The sequence below is a fragment of the Somniosus microcephalus genome, chromosome 24 (genome assembly GCF_052327205.1).
Source record: "Somniosus microcephalus isolate GS21.2 chromosome 24, FLI_Smic_1.0, whole genome shotgun sequence".
NCBI classification, from domain to species: Eukaryota; Metazoa; Chordata; class Chondrichthyes; order Squaliformes; family Somniosidae; genus Somniosus; species Somniosus microcephalus.
In genome coordinates, this window is record NC_141010.1 from 42,934,828 (window position 1) to 42,952,333 (window position 17,506).

Here is a 17,506-nt window from a genome sequence, read left to right on the forward strand (position 1 = left end):
ACATTTGACTGCAGATTATAGAAGTTCCTGGTTGATATATAAATATCTCCTCATGAACTCCTCTGTTATCACAGAGAACGATAGTTATACCCGCCGTCCGCTACACCATGTCCATAGTTACGATAGAAAGATATAATACTGAAGGAGGCCTTTAGCTCCATTGTGCCTGCACCGTGTGTTTGGCAGAGCTGTTCAATTAATCCCACTCCACTTCCCTTACCCCATAGCCCTGTAGATGTTTCCCCTTCAAGGATTTATCCAATTCCTTTTTGAAAGTTACCATTGAATCTGCTTCCACCACCCTTGCAAACAGTGTATTCCAGACCACAACAACTTGCTGTGTAAAAAAATGTCTCCACATGTTGCCTTTTTTTCCCTTGTCAATCACCGTAAATCTGTGTCCTCCGGTTACTGGCCCTTCTGCCACTAGAAACAGCTTAATTTGCACAATAAAAAACTTCCATGATTTTGAACAGCTGAAAAATAACTCTGCATAAAATTTCTTGCCAATTTTGAAAGAAGGGTGAGGAGTCTCTTTAAAGCAATGGTTAGCTTTATCTAATATTTGTTTGACATGACCCCGTCATCTTCCTATCCCTCATGGTGTCCTGCGCTATGCAACATTTTGATGTGAAGCAGAAAGCTGCCAATAGGGCTCTGGGGGTATAGCTCAGTGGTAGAGCATTTGACTGCAGATCAAGAGGTCCCTGGTTCAAATCCAGGTGCCCCCTCGTTGCCATTTAGGCTCAATAATTAAAAATCTCTTTCTCCACAGTTGCTCTGTGTTCATTAACAATAATGCTGCTTCAGAGCTACTTTTCATCAACAGTCAATCCTTGTGGTGATGAAGCTGTAGATTGCTTATTTCGGTGATAGAGTCAGCGCAAACTGCAGTGAGAAAAGTGAAACAGCAATTTTAGTGTTGGTTTAGGGATAAATGTAACCCAGGACCATGGCTGAGCTCCCTTGACCTTCTTCAAATAATGCCATGAGATCTTTTACACCCACCAGAGCTGACAGACAAGCCTCGGTTGAATGTGTCGCCTGAAAAATGGCCCTTGCAACAAGCCAGCACTTCCCTCAGACCTAAACTGAAGTGTTAGCCTGGATTATGTACTCAAATCTTTGGAGTGGGGTAGCTTGAACCCACAACATTTTGACTCACTAGTGCGAGTGCTACCACTGAGCTTCAGCTGATGAATAGGGCGAGCAGCCTGAGCAAACATTCTCAGAGCGAGGTCGTGCACCAAGAAAAGTGGGAGATTTTTAAATATTTGCAAAAGTTTCCACTGGCAGTGCACTACCCACCTCTTTTTCCCACAGCAGAATCCTGTCCCCAGATGGGCATTAATCCTGCGCACAGACCAGCGAGACCTTCCCCCATATTTTAATGACCTGGTGCCAGGAATGAGGCCGTGGGCATGGAGCGGGGCACCTCAGGAGCGGGTGAATATCCGGCTGGGCTGCAAATGTGCCCCAATTAAGAGAGGGTGGGGCTTGTGTGTAAATCTCAGGGCATTCTCGGTTGGATCATTCGGTTGCGAAGTTCATGGGACATTGGCTTGTGAGAGGGCTATAGCTCAGTGGTAGAACATTTGACTGCAGATTATAGAAGTTCCTGGTTGATATATAAATATCTCCTCATGAACTCCTCTGTTATCACAGAGAACGATAGTTATACCCGCCGTCCGCTACACCATGTCCATAGTTACGATAGAAAGATATAATACTGAAGGAGGCCTTTAGCTCCATTGTGCCTGCACCGTGTGTTTGGCAGAGCTGTTCAATTAATCCCACTCCACTTCCCTTACCCCATAGCCCTGTAGATGTTTCCCCTTCAAGGATTTATCCAATTCCTTTTTGAAAGTTACCATTGAATCTGCTTCCACCACCCTTGCAAACAGTGTATTCCAGACCACAACAACTTGCTGTGTAAAAAAATGTCTCCACATGTTGCCTTTTTTTCCCTTGTCAATCACCGTAAATCTGTGTCCTCCGGTTACTGGCCCTTCTGCCACTAGAAACAGCTTAATTTGCACAATAAAAAACTTCCATGATTTTGAACAGCTGAAAAATAACTCTGCATAAAATTTCTTGCCAATTTTGAAAGAAGGGTGAGGAGTCTCTTTAAAGCAATGGTTAGCTTTATCTAATATTTGTTTGACATGACCCCGTCATCTTCCTATCCCTCATGGTGTCCTGCGCTATGCAACATTTTGATGTGAAGCAGAAAGCTGCCAATAGGGCTCTGGGGGTATAGCTCAGTGGTAGAGCATTTGACTGCAGATCAAGAGGTCCCTGGTTCAAATCCAGGTGCCCCCTCGTTGCCATTTAGGCTCAATAATTAAAAATCTCTTTCTCCACAGTTGCTCTGTGTTCATTAACAATAATGCTGCTTCAGAGCTACTTTTCACCAACAGTCAATCCTTGTGGTGATGAAGCTGTAGATTGCTTATTTCAGTGATAGAGTCAGCGCAAACTGCAGTGAGAAAAGTGAAACAGCAATTTTAGTGTTGGTTTAGGGATAAATGTAACCCAGGACCATGGCTGAGCTCCCTTGACCTTCTTCAAATAATGCCATGAGATCTTTTACACCCACCAGAGCTGACAGACAAGCCTCGGTTGAATGTGTCGCCTGAAAAATGGCCCTTGCAACAAGCCAGCACTTCCCTCAGACCTAAACTGAAGTGTTAGCCTGGATTATGTACTCAAATCTTTGGAGTGGGGTAGCTTGAACCCACAACATTTTGACTCACTAGTGCGAGTGCTACCACTGAGCTTCAGCTGATGAATAGGGCGAGCAGCCTGAGCAAACATTCTCAGAGCGAGGTCGTGCACCAAGAAAAGTGGGAGATTTTTAAATATTTGCAAAAGTTTCCACTGGCAGTGCACTACCCACCTCTTTTTCCCACAGCAGAATCCTGTCCCCAGTTGGGCATTAATCCTGCGCACAGACCAGCGAGACCTTCCCCCATATTTTAATGACCTGGTGCCAGGAATGAGGCCGTGGGCATGGAGCGGGGCACCTCAGGAGCGGGTGAATATCCGGCTGGGCTGCAAATGTGCCCCAATTAAGAGAGGGTGGGGCTTGTGTGTAAATCTCAGGGCATTCTCGGTTGGATCATTTGGTTGCGAAGTTCATGGGACATTGGCTTGTGAGAGGGCTATAGCTCAGTGGTAGAACATTTGACTGCAGATTATAGAAGTTCCTGGTTGATATATAAATATCTCCTCATGAACTCCTCTGTTATCACAGAGAACGATAGTTATACCCGCCGTCCGCTACACCATGTCCATAGTTACGATAGAAAGATATAATACTGAAGGAGGCCTTTAGCTCCATTGTGCCTGCACCGTGTGTTTGGCAGAGCTGTTCAATTAATCCCACTCCACTTCCCTTACCCCATAGCCCTGTAGATGTTTCCCCTTCAAGGATTTATCCAATTCCTTTTTGAAAGTTACCATTGAATCTGCTTCCACCACCCTTGCAAACAGTGTATTCCAGACCACAACAACTTGCTGTGTAAAAAAATGTCTCCACATGTTGCCTTTTTTTCCCTTGTCAATCACCGTAAATCTGTGTCCTCCGGTTACTGGCCCTTCTGCCACTAGAAACAGCTTAATTTGCACAATAAAAAACTTCCATGATTTTGAACAGCTGAAAAATAACTCTGCATAAAATTTCTTGCCAATTTTGAAAGAAGGGTGAGGAGTCTCTTTAAAGCAATGGTTAGCTTTATCTAATATTTGTTTGACATGACCCCGTCATCTTCCTATCCCTCATGGTGTCCTGCGCTATGCAACATTTTGATGTGAAGCAGAAAGCTGCCAATAGGGCTCTGGGGGTATAGCTCAGTGGTAGAGCATTTGACTGCAGATCAAGAGGTCCCTGGTTCAAATCCAGGTGCCCCCTCGTTGCCATTTAGGCTCAATAATTAAAAATCTCTTTCTCCACAGTTGCTCTGTGTTCATTAACAATAATGCTGCTTCAGAGCTACTTTTCACCAACAGTCAATCCTTGTGGTGATGAAGCTGTAGATTGCTTATTTCGGTGATAGAGTCAGCGCAAACTGCAGTGAGAAAAGTGAAACAGCAATTTTAGTGTTGGTTTAGGGATAAATGTAACCCAGGACCATGGCTGAGCTCCCTTGACCTTCTTCAAATAATGCCATGAGATCTTTTACACCCACCAGAGCTGACAGACAAGCCTCGGTTGAATGTGTCGCCTGAAAAATGGCCCTTGCAACAAGCCAGCACTTCCCTCAGACCTAAACTGAAGTGTTAGCCTGGATTATGTACTCAAATCTTTGGAGTGGGGTAGCTTGAACCCACAACATTTTGACTCACTAGTGCGAGTGCTACCACTGAGCTTCAGCTGATGAATAGGGCGAGCAGCCTGAGCAAACATTCTCAGAGCGAGGTCGTGCACCAAGAAAAGTGGGAGATTTTTAAATATTTGCAAAAGTTTCCACTGGCAGTGCACTACCCACCTCTTTTTCCCACAGCAGAATCCTGTCCCCAGATGGGCATTAATCCTGCGCACAGACCAGCGAGACCTTCCCCCATATTTTAATGACCTGGTGCCAGGAATGAGGCCGTGGGCATGGAGCGGGGCACCTCAGGAGCGGGTGAATATCCGGCTGGGCTGCAAATGTGCCCCAATTAAGAGAGGGTGGGGCTTGTGTGTAAATCTCAGGGCATTCTCGGTTGGATCATTCGGTTGCGAAGTTCATGGGACATTGGCTTGTGAGAGGGCTATAGCTCAGTGGTAGAACATTTGACTGCAGATTATAGAAGTTCCTGGTTGATATATAAATATCTCCTCATGAACTCCTCTGTTATCACAGAGAACGATAGTTATACCCGCCGTCCGCTACACCATGTCCATAGTTACGATAGAAAGATATAATACTGAAGGAGGCCTTTAGCTCCATTGTGCCTGCACCGTGTGTTTGGCAGAGCTGTTCAATTAATCCCACTCCACTTCCCTTACCCCATAGCCCTGTAGATGTTTCCCCTTCAAGGATTTATCCAATTCCTTTTTGAAAGTTACCATTGAATCTGCTTCCACCACCCTTGCAAACAGTGTATTCCAGACGACAACAACTTGCTGTGTAAAAAAATGTCTCCACATGTTGCCTTTTTTTCCCTTGTCAATCACCGTAAATCTGTGTCCTCCGGTTACTGGCCCTTCTGCCACTAGAAACAGCTTAATTTGCACAATAAAAAACTTCCATGATTTTGAACAGCTGAAAAATAACTCTGCATAAAATTTCTTGCCAATTTTGAAAGAAGGGTGAGGAGTCTCTTTAAAGCAATGGTTAGCTTTATCTAATATTTGTTTGACATGACCCCGTCATCTTCCTATCCCTCATGGTGTCCTGCGCTATGCAACATTTTGATGTGAAGCAGAAAGCTGCCAATAGGGCTCTGGGGGTATAGCTCAGTGGTAGAGCATTTGACTGCAGATCAAGAGGTCCCTGGTTCAAATCCAGGTGCCCGCTCGTTACCATTTAGGCTCAATAATTAAAAATCTCTTTCTCCACAGTTGCTCTGTGTTCATTAACAATAATGCTGCTTCAGAGCTACTTTTCACCAGCAGTCAATCCTTGTGGTGATGAAGCTGTAGATTGCTTATTTCGGTGATAGAGTCAGCGCAAACTGCAGTGAGAAAAGTGAAACAGCAATTTTAGTGTTGGTTTAGGGATAAATGTAACCCAGGACCATGGCTGAGCTCCCTTGACCTTCTTCAAATAATGCCATGAGATCTTTTACACCCACCAGAGCTGACAGACAAGCCTCGGTTGAATGTGTCGCCTGAAAAATGGCCCTTGCAACAAGCCAGCACTTCCCTCAGACCTAAACTGAAGTGTTAGCCTGGATTATGTACTCAAGTCTTTGGAGTGGGGTAGCTTGAACCCACAACATTTTGACTCACTAGTGCGAGTGCTACCACTGAGCTTCAGCTGATGAATAGGGCGAGCAGCCTGAGCAAACATTCTCAGAGCGAGGTCGTGCACCAAGAAAAGTGGGAGATTTTTAAATATTTGCAAAAGTTTCCACTGGCAGTGCACTACCCACCTCTTTTTCCCACAGCAGAATCCTGTCCCCAGATGGGCATTAATCCTGCGCACAGACCAGCGAGACCTTCCCCCATATTTTAATGACCTGGTGCCAGGAATGAGGCCGTGGGCATGGAGCGGGGCACCTCAGGAGCGGGTGAATATCCGGCTGGGCTGCAAATGTGCCCCAATTAAGAGAGGGTGGGGCTTGTGTGTAAATCTCAGGGCATTCTCGGTTGGATCATTCGGTTGCGAAGTTCATGGGACATTGGCTTGTGAGAGGGCTATAGCTCAGTGGTAGAACATTTGACTGCAGATTATAGAAGTTCCTGGTTGATATATAAATATCTCCTCATGAACTCCTCTGTTATCACAGAGAACGATAGTTATACCCGCCGTCCGCTACACCATGTCCATAGTTACGATAGAAAGATATAATACTGAAGGAGGCCTTTAGCTCCATTGTGCCTGCACCGTGTGTTTGGCAGAGCTGTTCAATTAATCCCACTCCACTTCCCTTACCCCATAGCCCTGTAGATGTTTCCCCTTCTAGGATTTATCCAATTCCTTTTTGAAAGTTACCATTGAATCTGCTTCCACCACCCTTGCAAACAGTGTATTCCAGACCACAACAACTTGCTGTGTAAAAAAATGTCTCCACATGTTGCCTTTTTTTCCCTTGTCAATCACCGTAAATCTGTGTCCTCCGGTTACTGGCCCTTCTGCCACTAGAAACAGCTTAATTTGCACAATAAAAAACTTCCATGATTTTGAACAGCTGAAAAATAACTCTGCATAAAATTTCTTGCCAATTTTGAAAGAAGGGTGAGGAGTCTCTTTAAAGCAATGGTTAGCTTTATCTAATATTTGTTTGACATGACCCCGTCATCTTCCTATCCCTCATGGTGTCCTGCGCTATGCAACATTTTGATGTGAAGCAGAAAGCTGCCAATAGGGCTCTGGGGGTATAGCTCAGTGGTAGAGCATTTGACTGCAGATTCAAGAGGTCCCTGGTTCAAATCCAGGTGCCCCCTCGTTACCATTTAGGCTCAATAATTAAAAATCTCTTTCTCCGCAGTTGCTCTGTGTTCATTAACAATAATGCTGCTTCAGAGCTACTTTTCACCAACAGTCAATCCTTGTGGTGATGAAGCTGTAGATTGCTTATTTCGGTGATAGAGTCAGCGCAAACTGCAGTGAGAAAAGTGAAACAGCAATTTTAGTGTTGGTTTAGGGATAAATGTAACCCAGGACCATGGCTGAGCTCCCTTGACCTTCTTCAAATAATGCCATGAGATGTTTTACACCCACCAGAGCTGACAGACAAGCCTCGGTTGAATGTGTCGCCTGAAAAATGGCCCTTGCAACAAGCCAGCACTTCCCTCAGACCTAAACTGAAGTGTTAGCCTGGATTATGTACTCAAGTCTTTGGAGTGGGGTAGCTTGAACCCACAACATTTTGACTCACTAGTGCGAGTGCTACCACTGAGCTTCAGCTGATGAATAGGGCGAGCAGCCTGAGCAAACATTCTCAGAGCGAGGTCGTGCACCAAGAAAAGTGGGAGATTTTTAAATATTTGCAAAAGTTTCCACTGGCAGTGCACTACCCACCTCTTTTTCCCACAGCAGAATCCTGTCCCCAGATGGGCATTAATCCTGCGCACAGACCAGCGAGACCTTCCCCCATATTTTAATGACCTGGTGCCAGGAATGAGGCCGTGGGCATGGAGCGGGGCACCTCAGGAGCGGGTGAATATCCGGCTGGGCTGCAAATGTGCCCCAATTAAGAGAGGGTGGGGCTTGTGTGTAAATCTCAGGGCATTCTCGGTTGGATCATTCGGTTGCGAAGTTCATGGGACATTGGCTTGTGAGAGGGCTATAGCTCAGTGGTAGAACATTTGACTGCAGATTATAGAAGTTCCTGGTTGATATATAAATATCTCCTCATGAACTCCTCTGTTATCACAGAGAACGATAGTTATACCCGCCGTCCGCTACACCATGTCCATAGTTACGATAGAAAGATATAATACTGAAGGAGGCCTTTAGCTCCATTGTGCCTGCACCGTGTGTTTGGCAGAGCTGTTCAATTAATCCCACTCCACTTCCCTTACCCCATAGCCCTGTAGATGTTTCCCCTTCAAGGATTTATCCAATTCCTTTTTGAAAGTTACCATTGAATCTGCTTCCACCACCCTTGCAAACAGTGTATTCCAGACCACAACAACTTGCTGTGTAAAAAAATGTCTCCACATGTTGCCTTTTTTTCCCTTGTCAATCACCGTAAATCTGTGTCCTCCGGTTACTGGCCCTTCTGCCACTAGAAACAGCTTAATTTGCACAATAAAAAACTTCCATGATTTTGAACAGCTGAAAAATAACTCTGCATAAAATTTCTTGCCAATTTTGAAAGAAGGGTGAGGAGTCTCTTTAAAGCAATGGTTAGCTTTATCTAATATTTGTTTGACATGACCCCGTCATCTTCCTATCCCTCATGGTGTCCTGCGCTATGCAACATTTTGATGTGAAGCAGAAAGCTGCCAATAGGGCTCTGGGGGTATAGCTCAGTGGTAGAGCATTTGACTGCAGATCAAGAGGTCCCTGGTTCAAATCCAGGTGCCCCCTCGTTGCCATTTAGGCTCAATAATTAAAAATCTCTTTCTCCACAGTTGCTCTGTGTTCATTAACAATAATGCTGCTTCAGAGCTACTTTTCATCAACAGTCAATCCTTGTGGTGATGAAGCTGTAGATTGCTTATTTCGGTGATAGAGTCAGCGCAAACTGCAGTGAGAAAAGTGAAACAGCAATTTTAGTGTTGGTTTAGGGATAAATGTAACCCAGGACCATGGCTGAGCTCCCTTGACCTTCTTCAAATAATGCCATGAGATCTTTTACACCCACCAGAGCTGACAGACAAGCCTCGGTTGAATGTGTCGCCTGAAAAATGGCCCTTGCAACAAGCCAGCACTTCCCTCAGACCTAAACTGAAGTGTTAGCCTGGATTATGTACTCAAATCTTTGGAGTGGGGTAGCTTGAACCCACAACATTTTGACTCACTAGTGCGAGTGCTACCACTGAGCTTCAGCTGATGAATAGGGCGAGCAGCCTGAGCAAACATTCTCAGAGCGAGGTCGTGCACCAAGAAAAGTGGGAGATTTTTAAATATTTGCAAAAGTTTCCACTGGCAGTGCACTACCCACCTCTTTTTCCCACAGCAGAATCCTGTCCCCAGATGGGCATTAATCCTGCGCACAGACCAGCGAGACCTTCCCCCATATTTTAATGACCTGGTGCCAGGAATGAGGCCGTGGGCATGGAGCGGGGCACCTCAGGAGCGGGTGAATATCCGGCTGGGCTGCAAATGTGCCCCAATTAAGAGAGGGTGGGGCTTGTGTGTAAATCTCAGGGCATTCTCGGTTGGATCATTCGGTTGCGAAGTTCATGGGACATTGGCTTGTGAGAGGGCTATAGCTCAGTGGTAGAACATTTGACTGCAGATTATAGAAGTTCCTGGTTGATATATAAATATCTCCTCATGAACTCCTCTGTTATCACAGAGAACGATAGTTATACCCGCCGTCCGCTACACCATGTCCATAGTTACGATAGAAAGATATAATACTGAAGGAGGCCTTTAGCTCCATTGTGCCTGCACCGTGTGTTTGGCAGAGCTGTTCAATTAATCCCACTCCACTTCCCTTACCCCATAGCCCTGTAGATGTTTCCCCTTCAAGGATTTATCCAATTCCTTTTTGAAAGTTACCATTGAATCTGCTTCCACCACCCTTGCAAACAGTGTATTCCAGACCACAACAACTTGCTGTGTAAAAAAATGTCTCCACATGTTGCCTTTTTTTCCCTTGTCAATCACCGTAAATCTGTGTCCTCCGGTTACTGGCCCTTCTGCCACTAGAAACAGCTTAATTTGCACAATAAAAAACTTCCATGATTTTGAACAGCTGAAAAATAACTCTGCATAAAATTTCTTGCCAATTTTGAAAGAAGGGTGAGGAGTCTCTTTAAAGCAATGGTTAGCTTTATCTAATATTTGTTTGACATGACCCCGTCATCTTCCTATCCCTCATGGTGTCCTGCGCTATGCAACATTTTGATGTGAAGCAGAAAGCTGCCAATAGGGCTCTGGGGGTATAGCTCAGTGGTAGAGCATTTGACTGCAGATCAAGAGGTCCCTGGTTCAAATCCAGGTGCCCCCTCGTTGCCATTTAGGCTCAATAATTAAAAATCTCTTTCTCCACAGTTGCTCTGTGTTCATTAACAATAATGCTGCTTCAGAGCTACTTTTCACCAACAGTCAATCCTTGTGGTGATGAAGCTGTAGATTGCTTATTTCAGTGATAGAGTCAGCGCAAACTGCAGTGAGAAAAGTGAAACAGCAATTTTAGTGTTGGTTTAGGGATAAATGTAACCCAGGACCATGGCTGAGCTCCCTTGACCTTCTTCAAATAATGCCATGAGATCTTTTACACCCACCAGAGCTGACAGACAAGCCTCGGTTGAATGTGTCGCCTGAAAAATGGCCCTTGCAACAAGCCAGCACTTCCCTCAGACCTAAACTGAAGTGTTAGCCTGGATTATGTACTCAAATCTTTGGAGTGGGGTAGCTTGAACCCACAACATTTTGACTCACTAGTGCGAGTGCTACCACTGAGCTTCAGCTGATGAATAGGGCGAGCAGCCTGAGCAAACATTCTCAGAGCGAGGTCGTGCACCAAGAAAAGTGGGAGATTTTTAAATATTTGCAAACGTTTCCACTGGCAGTGCACTACCCACCTCTTTTTCCCACAGCAGAATCCTGTCCCCAGTTGGGCATTAATCCTGCGCACAGACCAGCGAGACCTTCCCCCATATTTTAATGACCTGGTGCCAGGAATGAGGCCGTGGGCATGGAGCGGGGCACCTCAGGAGCGGGTGAATATCCGGCTGGGCTGCAAATGTGCCCCAATTAAGAGAGGGTGGGGCTTGTGTGTAAATCTCAGGGCATTCTCGGTTGGATCATTTGGTTGCGAAGTTCATGGGACATTGGCTTGTGAGAGGGCTATAGCTCAGTGGTAGAACATTTGACTGCAGATTATAGAAGTTCCTGGTTGATATATAAATATCTCCTCATGAACTCCTCTGTTATCACAGAGAACGATAGTTATACCCGCCGTCCGCTACACCATGTCCATAGTTACGATAGAAAGATATAATACTGAAGGAGGCCTTTAGCTCCATTGTGCCTGCACCGTGTGTTTGGCAGAGCTGTTCAATTAATCCCACTCCACTTCCCTTACCCCATAGCCCTGTAGATGTTTCCCCTTCAAGGATTTATCCAATTCCTTTTTGAAAGTTACCATTGAATCTGCTTCCACCACCCTTGCAAACAGTGTATTCCAGACCACAACAACTTGCTGTGTAAAAAAATGTCTCCACATGTTGCCTTTTTTTCCCTTGTCAATCACCGTAAATCTGTGTCCTCCGGTTACTGGCCCTTCTGCCACTAGAAACAGCTTAATTTGCACAATAAAAAACTTCCATGATTTTGAACAGCTGAAAAATAACTCTGCATAAAATTTCTTGCCAATTTTGAAAGAAGGGTGAGGAGTCTCTTTAAAGCAATGGTTAGCTTTATCTAATATTTGTTTGACATGACCCCGTCATCTTCCTATCCCTCATGGTGTCCTGCGCTATGCAACATTTTGATGTGAAGCAGAAAGCTGCCAATAGGGCTCTGGGGGTATAGCTCAGTGGTAGAGCATTTGACTGCAGATCAAGAGGTCCCTGGTTCAAATCCAGGTGCCCCCTCGTTGCCATTTAGGCTCAATAATTAAAAATCTCTTTCTCCACAGTTGCTCTGTGTTCATTAACAATAATGCTGCTTCAGAGCTACTTTTCACCAACAGTCAATCCTTGTGGTGATGAAGCTGTAGATTGCTTATTTCGGTGATAGAGTCAGCGCAAACTGCAGTGAGAAAAGTGAAACAGCAATTTTAGTGTTGGTTTAGGGATAAATGTAACCCAGGACCATGGCTGAGCTCCCTTGACCTTCTTCAAATAATGCCATGAGATCTTTTACACCCACCAGAGCTGACAGACAAGCCTCGGTTGAATGTGTCGCCTGAAAAATGGCCCTTGCAACAAGCCAGCACTTCCCTCAGACCTAAACTGAAGTGTTAGCCTGGATTATGTACTCAAATCTTTGGAGTGGGGTAGCTTGAACCCACAACATTTTGACTCACTAGTGCGAGTGCTACCACTGAGCTTCAGCTGATGAATAGGGCGAGCAGCCTGAGCAAACATTCTCAGAGCGAGGTCGTGCACCAAGAAAAGTGGGAGATTTTTAAATATTTGCAAAAGTTTCCACTGGCAGTGCACTACCCACCTCTTTTTCCCACAGCAGAATCCTGTCCCCAGATGGGCATTAATCCTGCGCACAGACCAGCGAGACCTTCCCCCATATTTTAATGACCTGGTGCCAGGAATGAGGCCGTGGGCATGGAGCGGGGCACCTCAGGAGCGGGTGAATATCCGGCTGGGCTGCAAATGTGCCCCAATTAAGAGAGGGTGGGGCTTGTGTGTAAATCTCAGGGCATTCTCGGTTGGATCATTCGGTTGCGAAGTTCATGGGACATTGGCTTGTGAGAGGGCTATAGCTCAGTGGTAGAACATTTGACTGCAGATTATAGAAGTTCCTGGTTGATATATAAATATCTCCTCATGAACTCCTCTGTTATCACAGAGAACGATAGTTATACCCGCCGTCCGCTACACCATGTCCATAGTTACGATAGAAAGATATAATACTGAAGGAGGCCTTTAGCTCCATTGTGCCTGCACCGTGTGTTTGGCAGAGCTGTTCAATTAATCCCACTCCACTTCCCTTACCCCATAGCCCTGTAGATGTTTCCCCTTCAAGGATTTATCCAATTCCTTTTTGAAAGTTACCATTGAATCTGCTTCCACCACCCTTGCAAACAGTGTATTCCAGACGACAACAACTTGCTGTGTAAAAAAATGTCTCCACATGTTGCCTTTTTTTCCCTTGTCAATCACCGTAAATCTGTGTCCTCCGGTTACTGGCCCTTCTGCCACTAGAAACAGCTTAATTTGCACAATAAAAAACTTCCATGATTTTGAACAGCTGAAAAATAACTCTGCATAAAATTTCTTGCCAATTTTGAAAGAAGGGTGAGGAGTCTCTTTAAAGCAATGGTTAGCTTTATCTAATATTTGTTTGACATGACCCCGTCATCTTCCTATCCCTCATGGTGTCCTGCGCTATGCAACATTTTGATGTGAAGCAGAAAGCTGCCAATAGGGCTCTGGGGGTATAGCTCAGTGGTAGAGCATTTGACTGCAGATCAAGAGGTCCCTGGTTCAAATCCAGGTGCCCGCTCGTTACCATTTAGGCTCAATAATTAAAAATCTCTTTCTCCACAGTTGCTCTGTGTTCATTAACAATAATGCTGCTTCAGAGCTACTTTTCACCAGCAGTCAATCCTTGTGGTGATGAAGCTGTAGATTGCTTATTTCGGTGATAGAGTCAGCGCAAACTGCAGTGAGAAAAGTGAAACAGCAATTTTAGTGTTGGTTTAGGGATAAATGTAACCCAGGACCATGGCTGAGCTCCCTTGACCTTCTTCAAATAATGCCATGAGATCTTTTACACCCACCAGAGCTGACAGACAAGCCTCGGTTGAATGTGTCGCCTGAAAAATGGCCCTTGCAACAAGCCAGCACTTCCCTCAGACCTAAACTGAAGTGTTAGCCTGGATTATGTACTCAAGTCTTTGGAGTGGGGTAGCTTGAACCCACAACATTTTGACTCACTAGTGCGAGTGCTACCACTGAGCTTCAGCTGATGAATAGGGCGAGCAGCCTGAGCAAACATTCTCAGAGCGAGGTCGTGCACCAAGAAAAGTGGGAGATTTTTAAATATTTGCAAAAGTTTCCACTGGCAGTGCACTACCCACCTCTTTTTCCCACAGCAGAATCCTGTCCCCAGATGGGCATTAATCCTGCGCACAGACCAGCGAGACCTTCCCCCATATTTTAATGACCTGGTGCCAGGAATGAGGCCGTGGGCATGGAGCGGGGCACCTCAGGAGCGGGTGAATATCCGGCTGGGCTGCAAATGTGCCCCAATTAAGAGAGGGTGGGGCTTGTGTGTAAATCTCAGGGCATTCTCGGTTGGATCATTCGGTTGCGAAGTTCATGGGACATTGGCTTGTGAGAGGGCTATAGCTCAGTGGTAGAACATTTGACTGCAGATTATAGAAGTTCCTGGTTGATATATAAATATCTCCTCATGAACTCCTCTGTTATCACAGAGAACGATAGTTATACCCGCCGTCCGCTACACCATGTCCATAGTTACGATAGAAAGATATAATACTGAAGGAGGCCTTTAGCTCCATTGTGCCTGCACCGTGTGTTTGGCAGAGCTGTTCAATTAATCCCACTCCACTTCCCTTACCCCATAGCCCTGTAGATGTTTCCCCTTCTAGGATTTATCCAATTCCTTTTTGAAAGTTACCATTGAATCTGCTTCCACCACCCTTGCAAACAGTGTATTCCAGACCACAACAACTTGCTGTGTAAAAAAATGTCTCCACATGTTGCCTTTTTTTCCCTTGTCAATCACCGTAAATCTGTGTCCTCCGGTTACTGGCCCTTCTGCCACTAGAAACAGCTTAATTTGCACAATAAAAAACTTCCATGATTTTGAACAGCTGAAAAATAACTCTGCATAAAATTTCTTGCCAATTTTGAAAGAAGGGTGAGGAGTCTCTTTAAAGCAATGGTTAGCTTTATCTAATATTTGTTTGACATGACCCCGTCATCTTCCTATCCCTCATGGTGTCCTGCGCTATGCAACATTTTGATGTGAAGCAGAAAGCTGCCAATAGGGCTCTGGGGGTATAGCTCAGTGGTAGAGCATTTGACTGCAGATTCAAGAGGTCCCTGGTTCAAATCCAGGTGCCCCCTCGTTACCATTTAGGCTCAATAATTAAAAATCTCTTTCTCCGCAGTTGCTCTGTGTTCATTAACAATAATGCTGCTTCAGAGCTACTTTTCACCAACAGTCAATCCTTGTGGTGATGAAGCTGTAGATTGCTTATTTCGGTGATAGAGTCAGCGCAAACTGCAGTGAGAAAAGTGAAACAGCAATTTTAGTGTTGGTTTAGGGATAAATGTAACCCAGGACCATGGCTGAGCTCCCTTGACCTTCTTCAAATAATGCCATGAGATGTTTTACACCCACCAGAGCTGACAGACAAGCCTCGGTTGAATGTGTCGCCTGAAAAATGGCCCTTGCAACAAGCCAGCACTTCCCTCAGACCTAAACTGAAGTGTTAGCCTGGATTATGTACTCAAGTCTTTGGAGTGGGGTAGCTTGAACCCACAACATTTTGACTCACTAGTGCGAGTGCTACCACTGAGCTTCAGCTGATGAATAGGGCGAGCAGCCTGAGCAAACATTCTCAGAGCGAGGTCGTGCACCAAGAAAAGTGGGAGATTTTTAAATATTTGCAAAAGTTTCCACTGGCAGTGCACTACCCACCTCTTTTTCCCACAGCAGAATCCTGTCCCCAGATGGGCATTAATCCTGCGCACAGACCAGCGAGACCTTCCCCCATATTTTAATGACCTGGTGCCAGGAATGAGGCCGTGGGCATGGAGCGGGGCACCTCAGGAGCGGGTGAATATCCGGCTGGGCTGCAAATGTGCCCCAATTAAGAGAGGGTGGGGCTTGTGTGTAAATCTCAGGGCATTCTCGGTTGGATCATTCGGTTGCGAAGTTCATGGGACATTGGCTTGTGAGAGGGCTATAGCTCAGTGGTAGAACATTTGACTGCAGATTATAGAAGTTCCTGGTTGATATATAAATATCTCCTCATGAACTCCTCTGTTATCACAGAGAACGATAGTTATACCCGCCGTCCGCTACACCATGTCCATAGTTACGATAGAAAGATATAATACTGAAGGAGGCCTTTAGCTCCATTGTGCCTGCACCGTGTGTTTGGCAGAGCTGTTCAATTAATCCCACTCCACTTCCCTTACCCCATAGCCCTGTAGATGTTTCCCCTTCAAGGATTTATCCAATTCCTTTTTGAAAGTTACCATTGAATCTGCTTCCACCACCCTTGCAAACAGTGTATTCCAGACCACAACAACTTGCTGTGTAAAAAAATGTCTCCACATGTTGCCTTTTTTTCCCTTGTCAATCACCGTAAATCTGTGTCCTCCGGTTACTGGCCCTTCTGCCACTAGAAACAGCTTAATTTGCACAATAAAAAACTTCCATGATTTTGAACAGCTGAAAAATAACTCTGCATAAAATTTCTTGCCAATTTTGAAAGAAGGGTGAGGAGTCTCTTTAAAGCAATGGTTAGCTTTATCTAATATTTGTTTGACATGACCCCGTCATCTTCCTATCCCTCATGGTGTCCTGCGCTATGCAACATTTTGATGTGAAGCAGAAAGCTGCCAATAGGGCTCTGGGGGTATAGCTCAGTGGTAGAGCATTTGACTGCAGATCAAGAGGTCCCTGGTTCAAATCCAGGTGCCCGCTCGTTACCATTTAGGCTCAATAATTAAAAATCTCTTTCTCCACAGTTGCTCTGTGTTCATTAACAATAATGCTGCTTCAGAGCTACTTTTCACCAACAGTCAATCCTTGTGGTGATGAAGCTGTAGATTGCTTATTTCGGTGATAGAGTCAGCGCAAACTGCAGTGAGAAAAGTGAAACAGCAATTTTAGTGTTGGTTTAGGGATAAATGTAACCCAGGACCATGGCTGAGCTCCCTTGACCTTCTTCAAATAATGCCATGAGATCTTTTACACCCACCAGAGCTGACAGACAAGCCTCGGTTGAATGTGTCGCCTGAAAAATGGCCCTTGCAACAAGCCAGCACTTCCCTCAGACCTAAACTGAAGTGTTAGCCTGGATTATGTACTCAAGTCTTTGGAGTGGGGTAGCTTGAACCCACAACATTTTGACTCACTAGTGCGAGTGCTACCACTGAGCTTCAGCTGATGAATAGGGCGAGCAGCCTGAGCAAACATTCTCAGAGCGAGGTCGTGCACCAAGAAAAGTGGGAGATTTTTAAATATTTGCAAAAGTTTCCACTGGCAGTGCACTACCCACCTCTTTTTCCCACAGCAGAATCCTGTCGCCAGATGGGCATTAATCCTGCGCACAGACCAGCGAGACCTTCCCCCATATTTTAATGACCTGGTGCCAGGAATGAGGCCGTGGGCATGGAGCGGGGCACCTCAGGAGCGGGTGAATATCCGGCTGGGCTGCAAATGTGCCCCAATTAAGAGAGGGTGGGGCTTGTGTGTAAATCTCAGGGCATTCTCGGTTGGATCATTCGGTTGCGAAGTTCATGGGACATTGGCTTGTGAGAGGGCTATAGCTCAGTGGTAGAACA

General features: G+C 45.4%; 11 non-coding genes across 11 annotated transcripts; all 11 read left to right on the plus strand.

Annotated features, from left to right (window-relative positions):
* Positions 1–659: 659 nt before the first annotated feature.
* Positions 660–731, plus strand: trnac-gca (transfer RNA cysteine (anticodon GCA)). The gene has a single exon. It is a non-coding gene; the product is annotated as a tRNA-Cys (tRNA).
* Positions 732–2,250: 1,519 nt separating this feature from the next.
* trnac-gca (transfer RNA cysteine (anticodon GCA)) lies at positions 2,251–2,322 on the plus strand. The gene has a single exon. It is a non-coding gene; the product is annotated as a tRNA-Cys (tRNA).
* A 1,519-nt stretch (positions 2,323–3,841) lies between these two features.
* Positions 3,842–3,913, plus strand: trnac-gca (transfer RNA cysteine (anticodon GCA)). Its single transcript has one exon. It is a non-coding gene; the product is annotated as a tRNA-Cys (tRNA).
* Positions 3,914–5,432: 1,519 nt separating this feature from the next.
* Positions 5,433–5,504, plus strand: trnac-gca (transfer RNA cysteine (anticodon GCA)). The gene has a single exon. It is a non-coding gene; the product is annotated as a tRNA-Cys (tRNA).
* Positions 5,505–7,023: 1,519 nt separating this feature from the next.
* Positions 7,024–7,096, plus strand: trnac-gca (transfer RNA cysteine (anticodon GCA)). Its single transcript has one exon. It is a non-coding gene; the product is annotated as a tRNA-Cys (tRNA).
* A 1,519-nt stretch (positions 7,097–8,615) lies between these two features.
* trnac-gca (transfer RNA cysteine (anticodon GCA)) lies at positions 8,616–8,687 on the plus strand. Its single transcript has one exon. It is a non-coding gene; the product is annotated as a tRNA-Cys (tRNA).
* Positions 8,688–10,206: 1,519 nt separating this feature from the next.
* On the plus strand, positions 10,207–10,278 carry trnac-gca (transfer RNA cysteine (anticodon GCA)). The gene has a single exon. It is a non-coding gene; the product is annotated as a tRNA-Cys (tRNA).
* A 1,519-nt stretch (positions 10,279–11,797) lies between these two features.
* On the plus strand, positions 11,798–11,869 carry trnac-gca (transfer RNA cysteine (anticodon GCA)). Its single transcript has one exon. It is a non-coding gene; the product is annotated as a tRNA-Cys (tRNA).
* A 1,519-nt stretch (positions 11,870–13,388) lies between these two features.
* trnac-gca (transfer RNA cysteine (anticodon GCA)) lies at positions 13,389–13,460 on the plus strand. The gene has a single exon. It is a non-coding gene; the product is annotated as a tRNA-Cys (tRNA).
* Positions 13,461–14,979: 1,519 nt separating this feature from the next.
* On the plus strand, positions 14,980–15,052 carry trnac-gca (transfer RNA cysteine (anticodon GCA)). Its single transcript has one exon. It is a non-coding gene; the product is annotated as a tRNA-Cys (tRNA).
* Positions 15,053–16,571: 1,519 nt separating this feature from the next.
* On the plus strand, positions 16,572–16,643 carry trnac-gca (transfer RNA cysteine (anticodon GCA)). Its single transcript has one exon. It is a non-coding gene; the product is annotated as a tRNA-Cys (tRNA).
* The last annotated feature ends 863 nt before the right edge of the window (positions 16,644–17,506 follow it).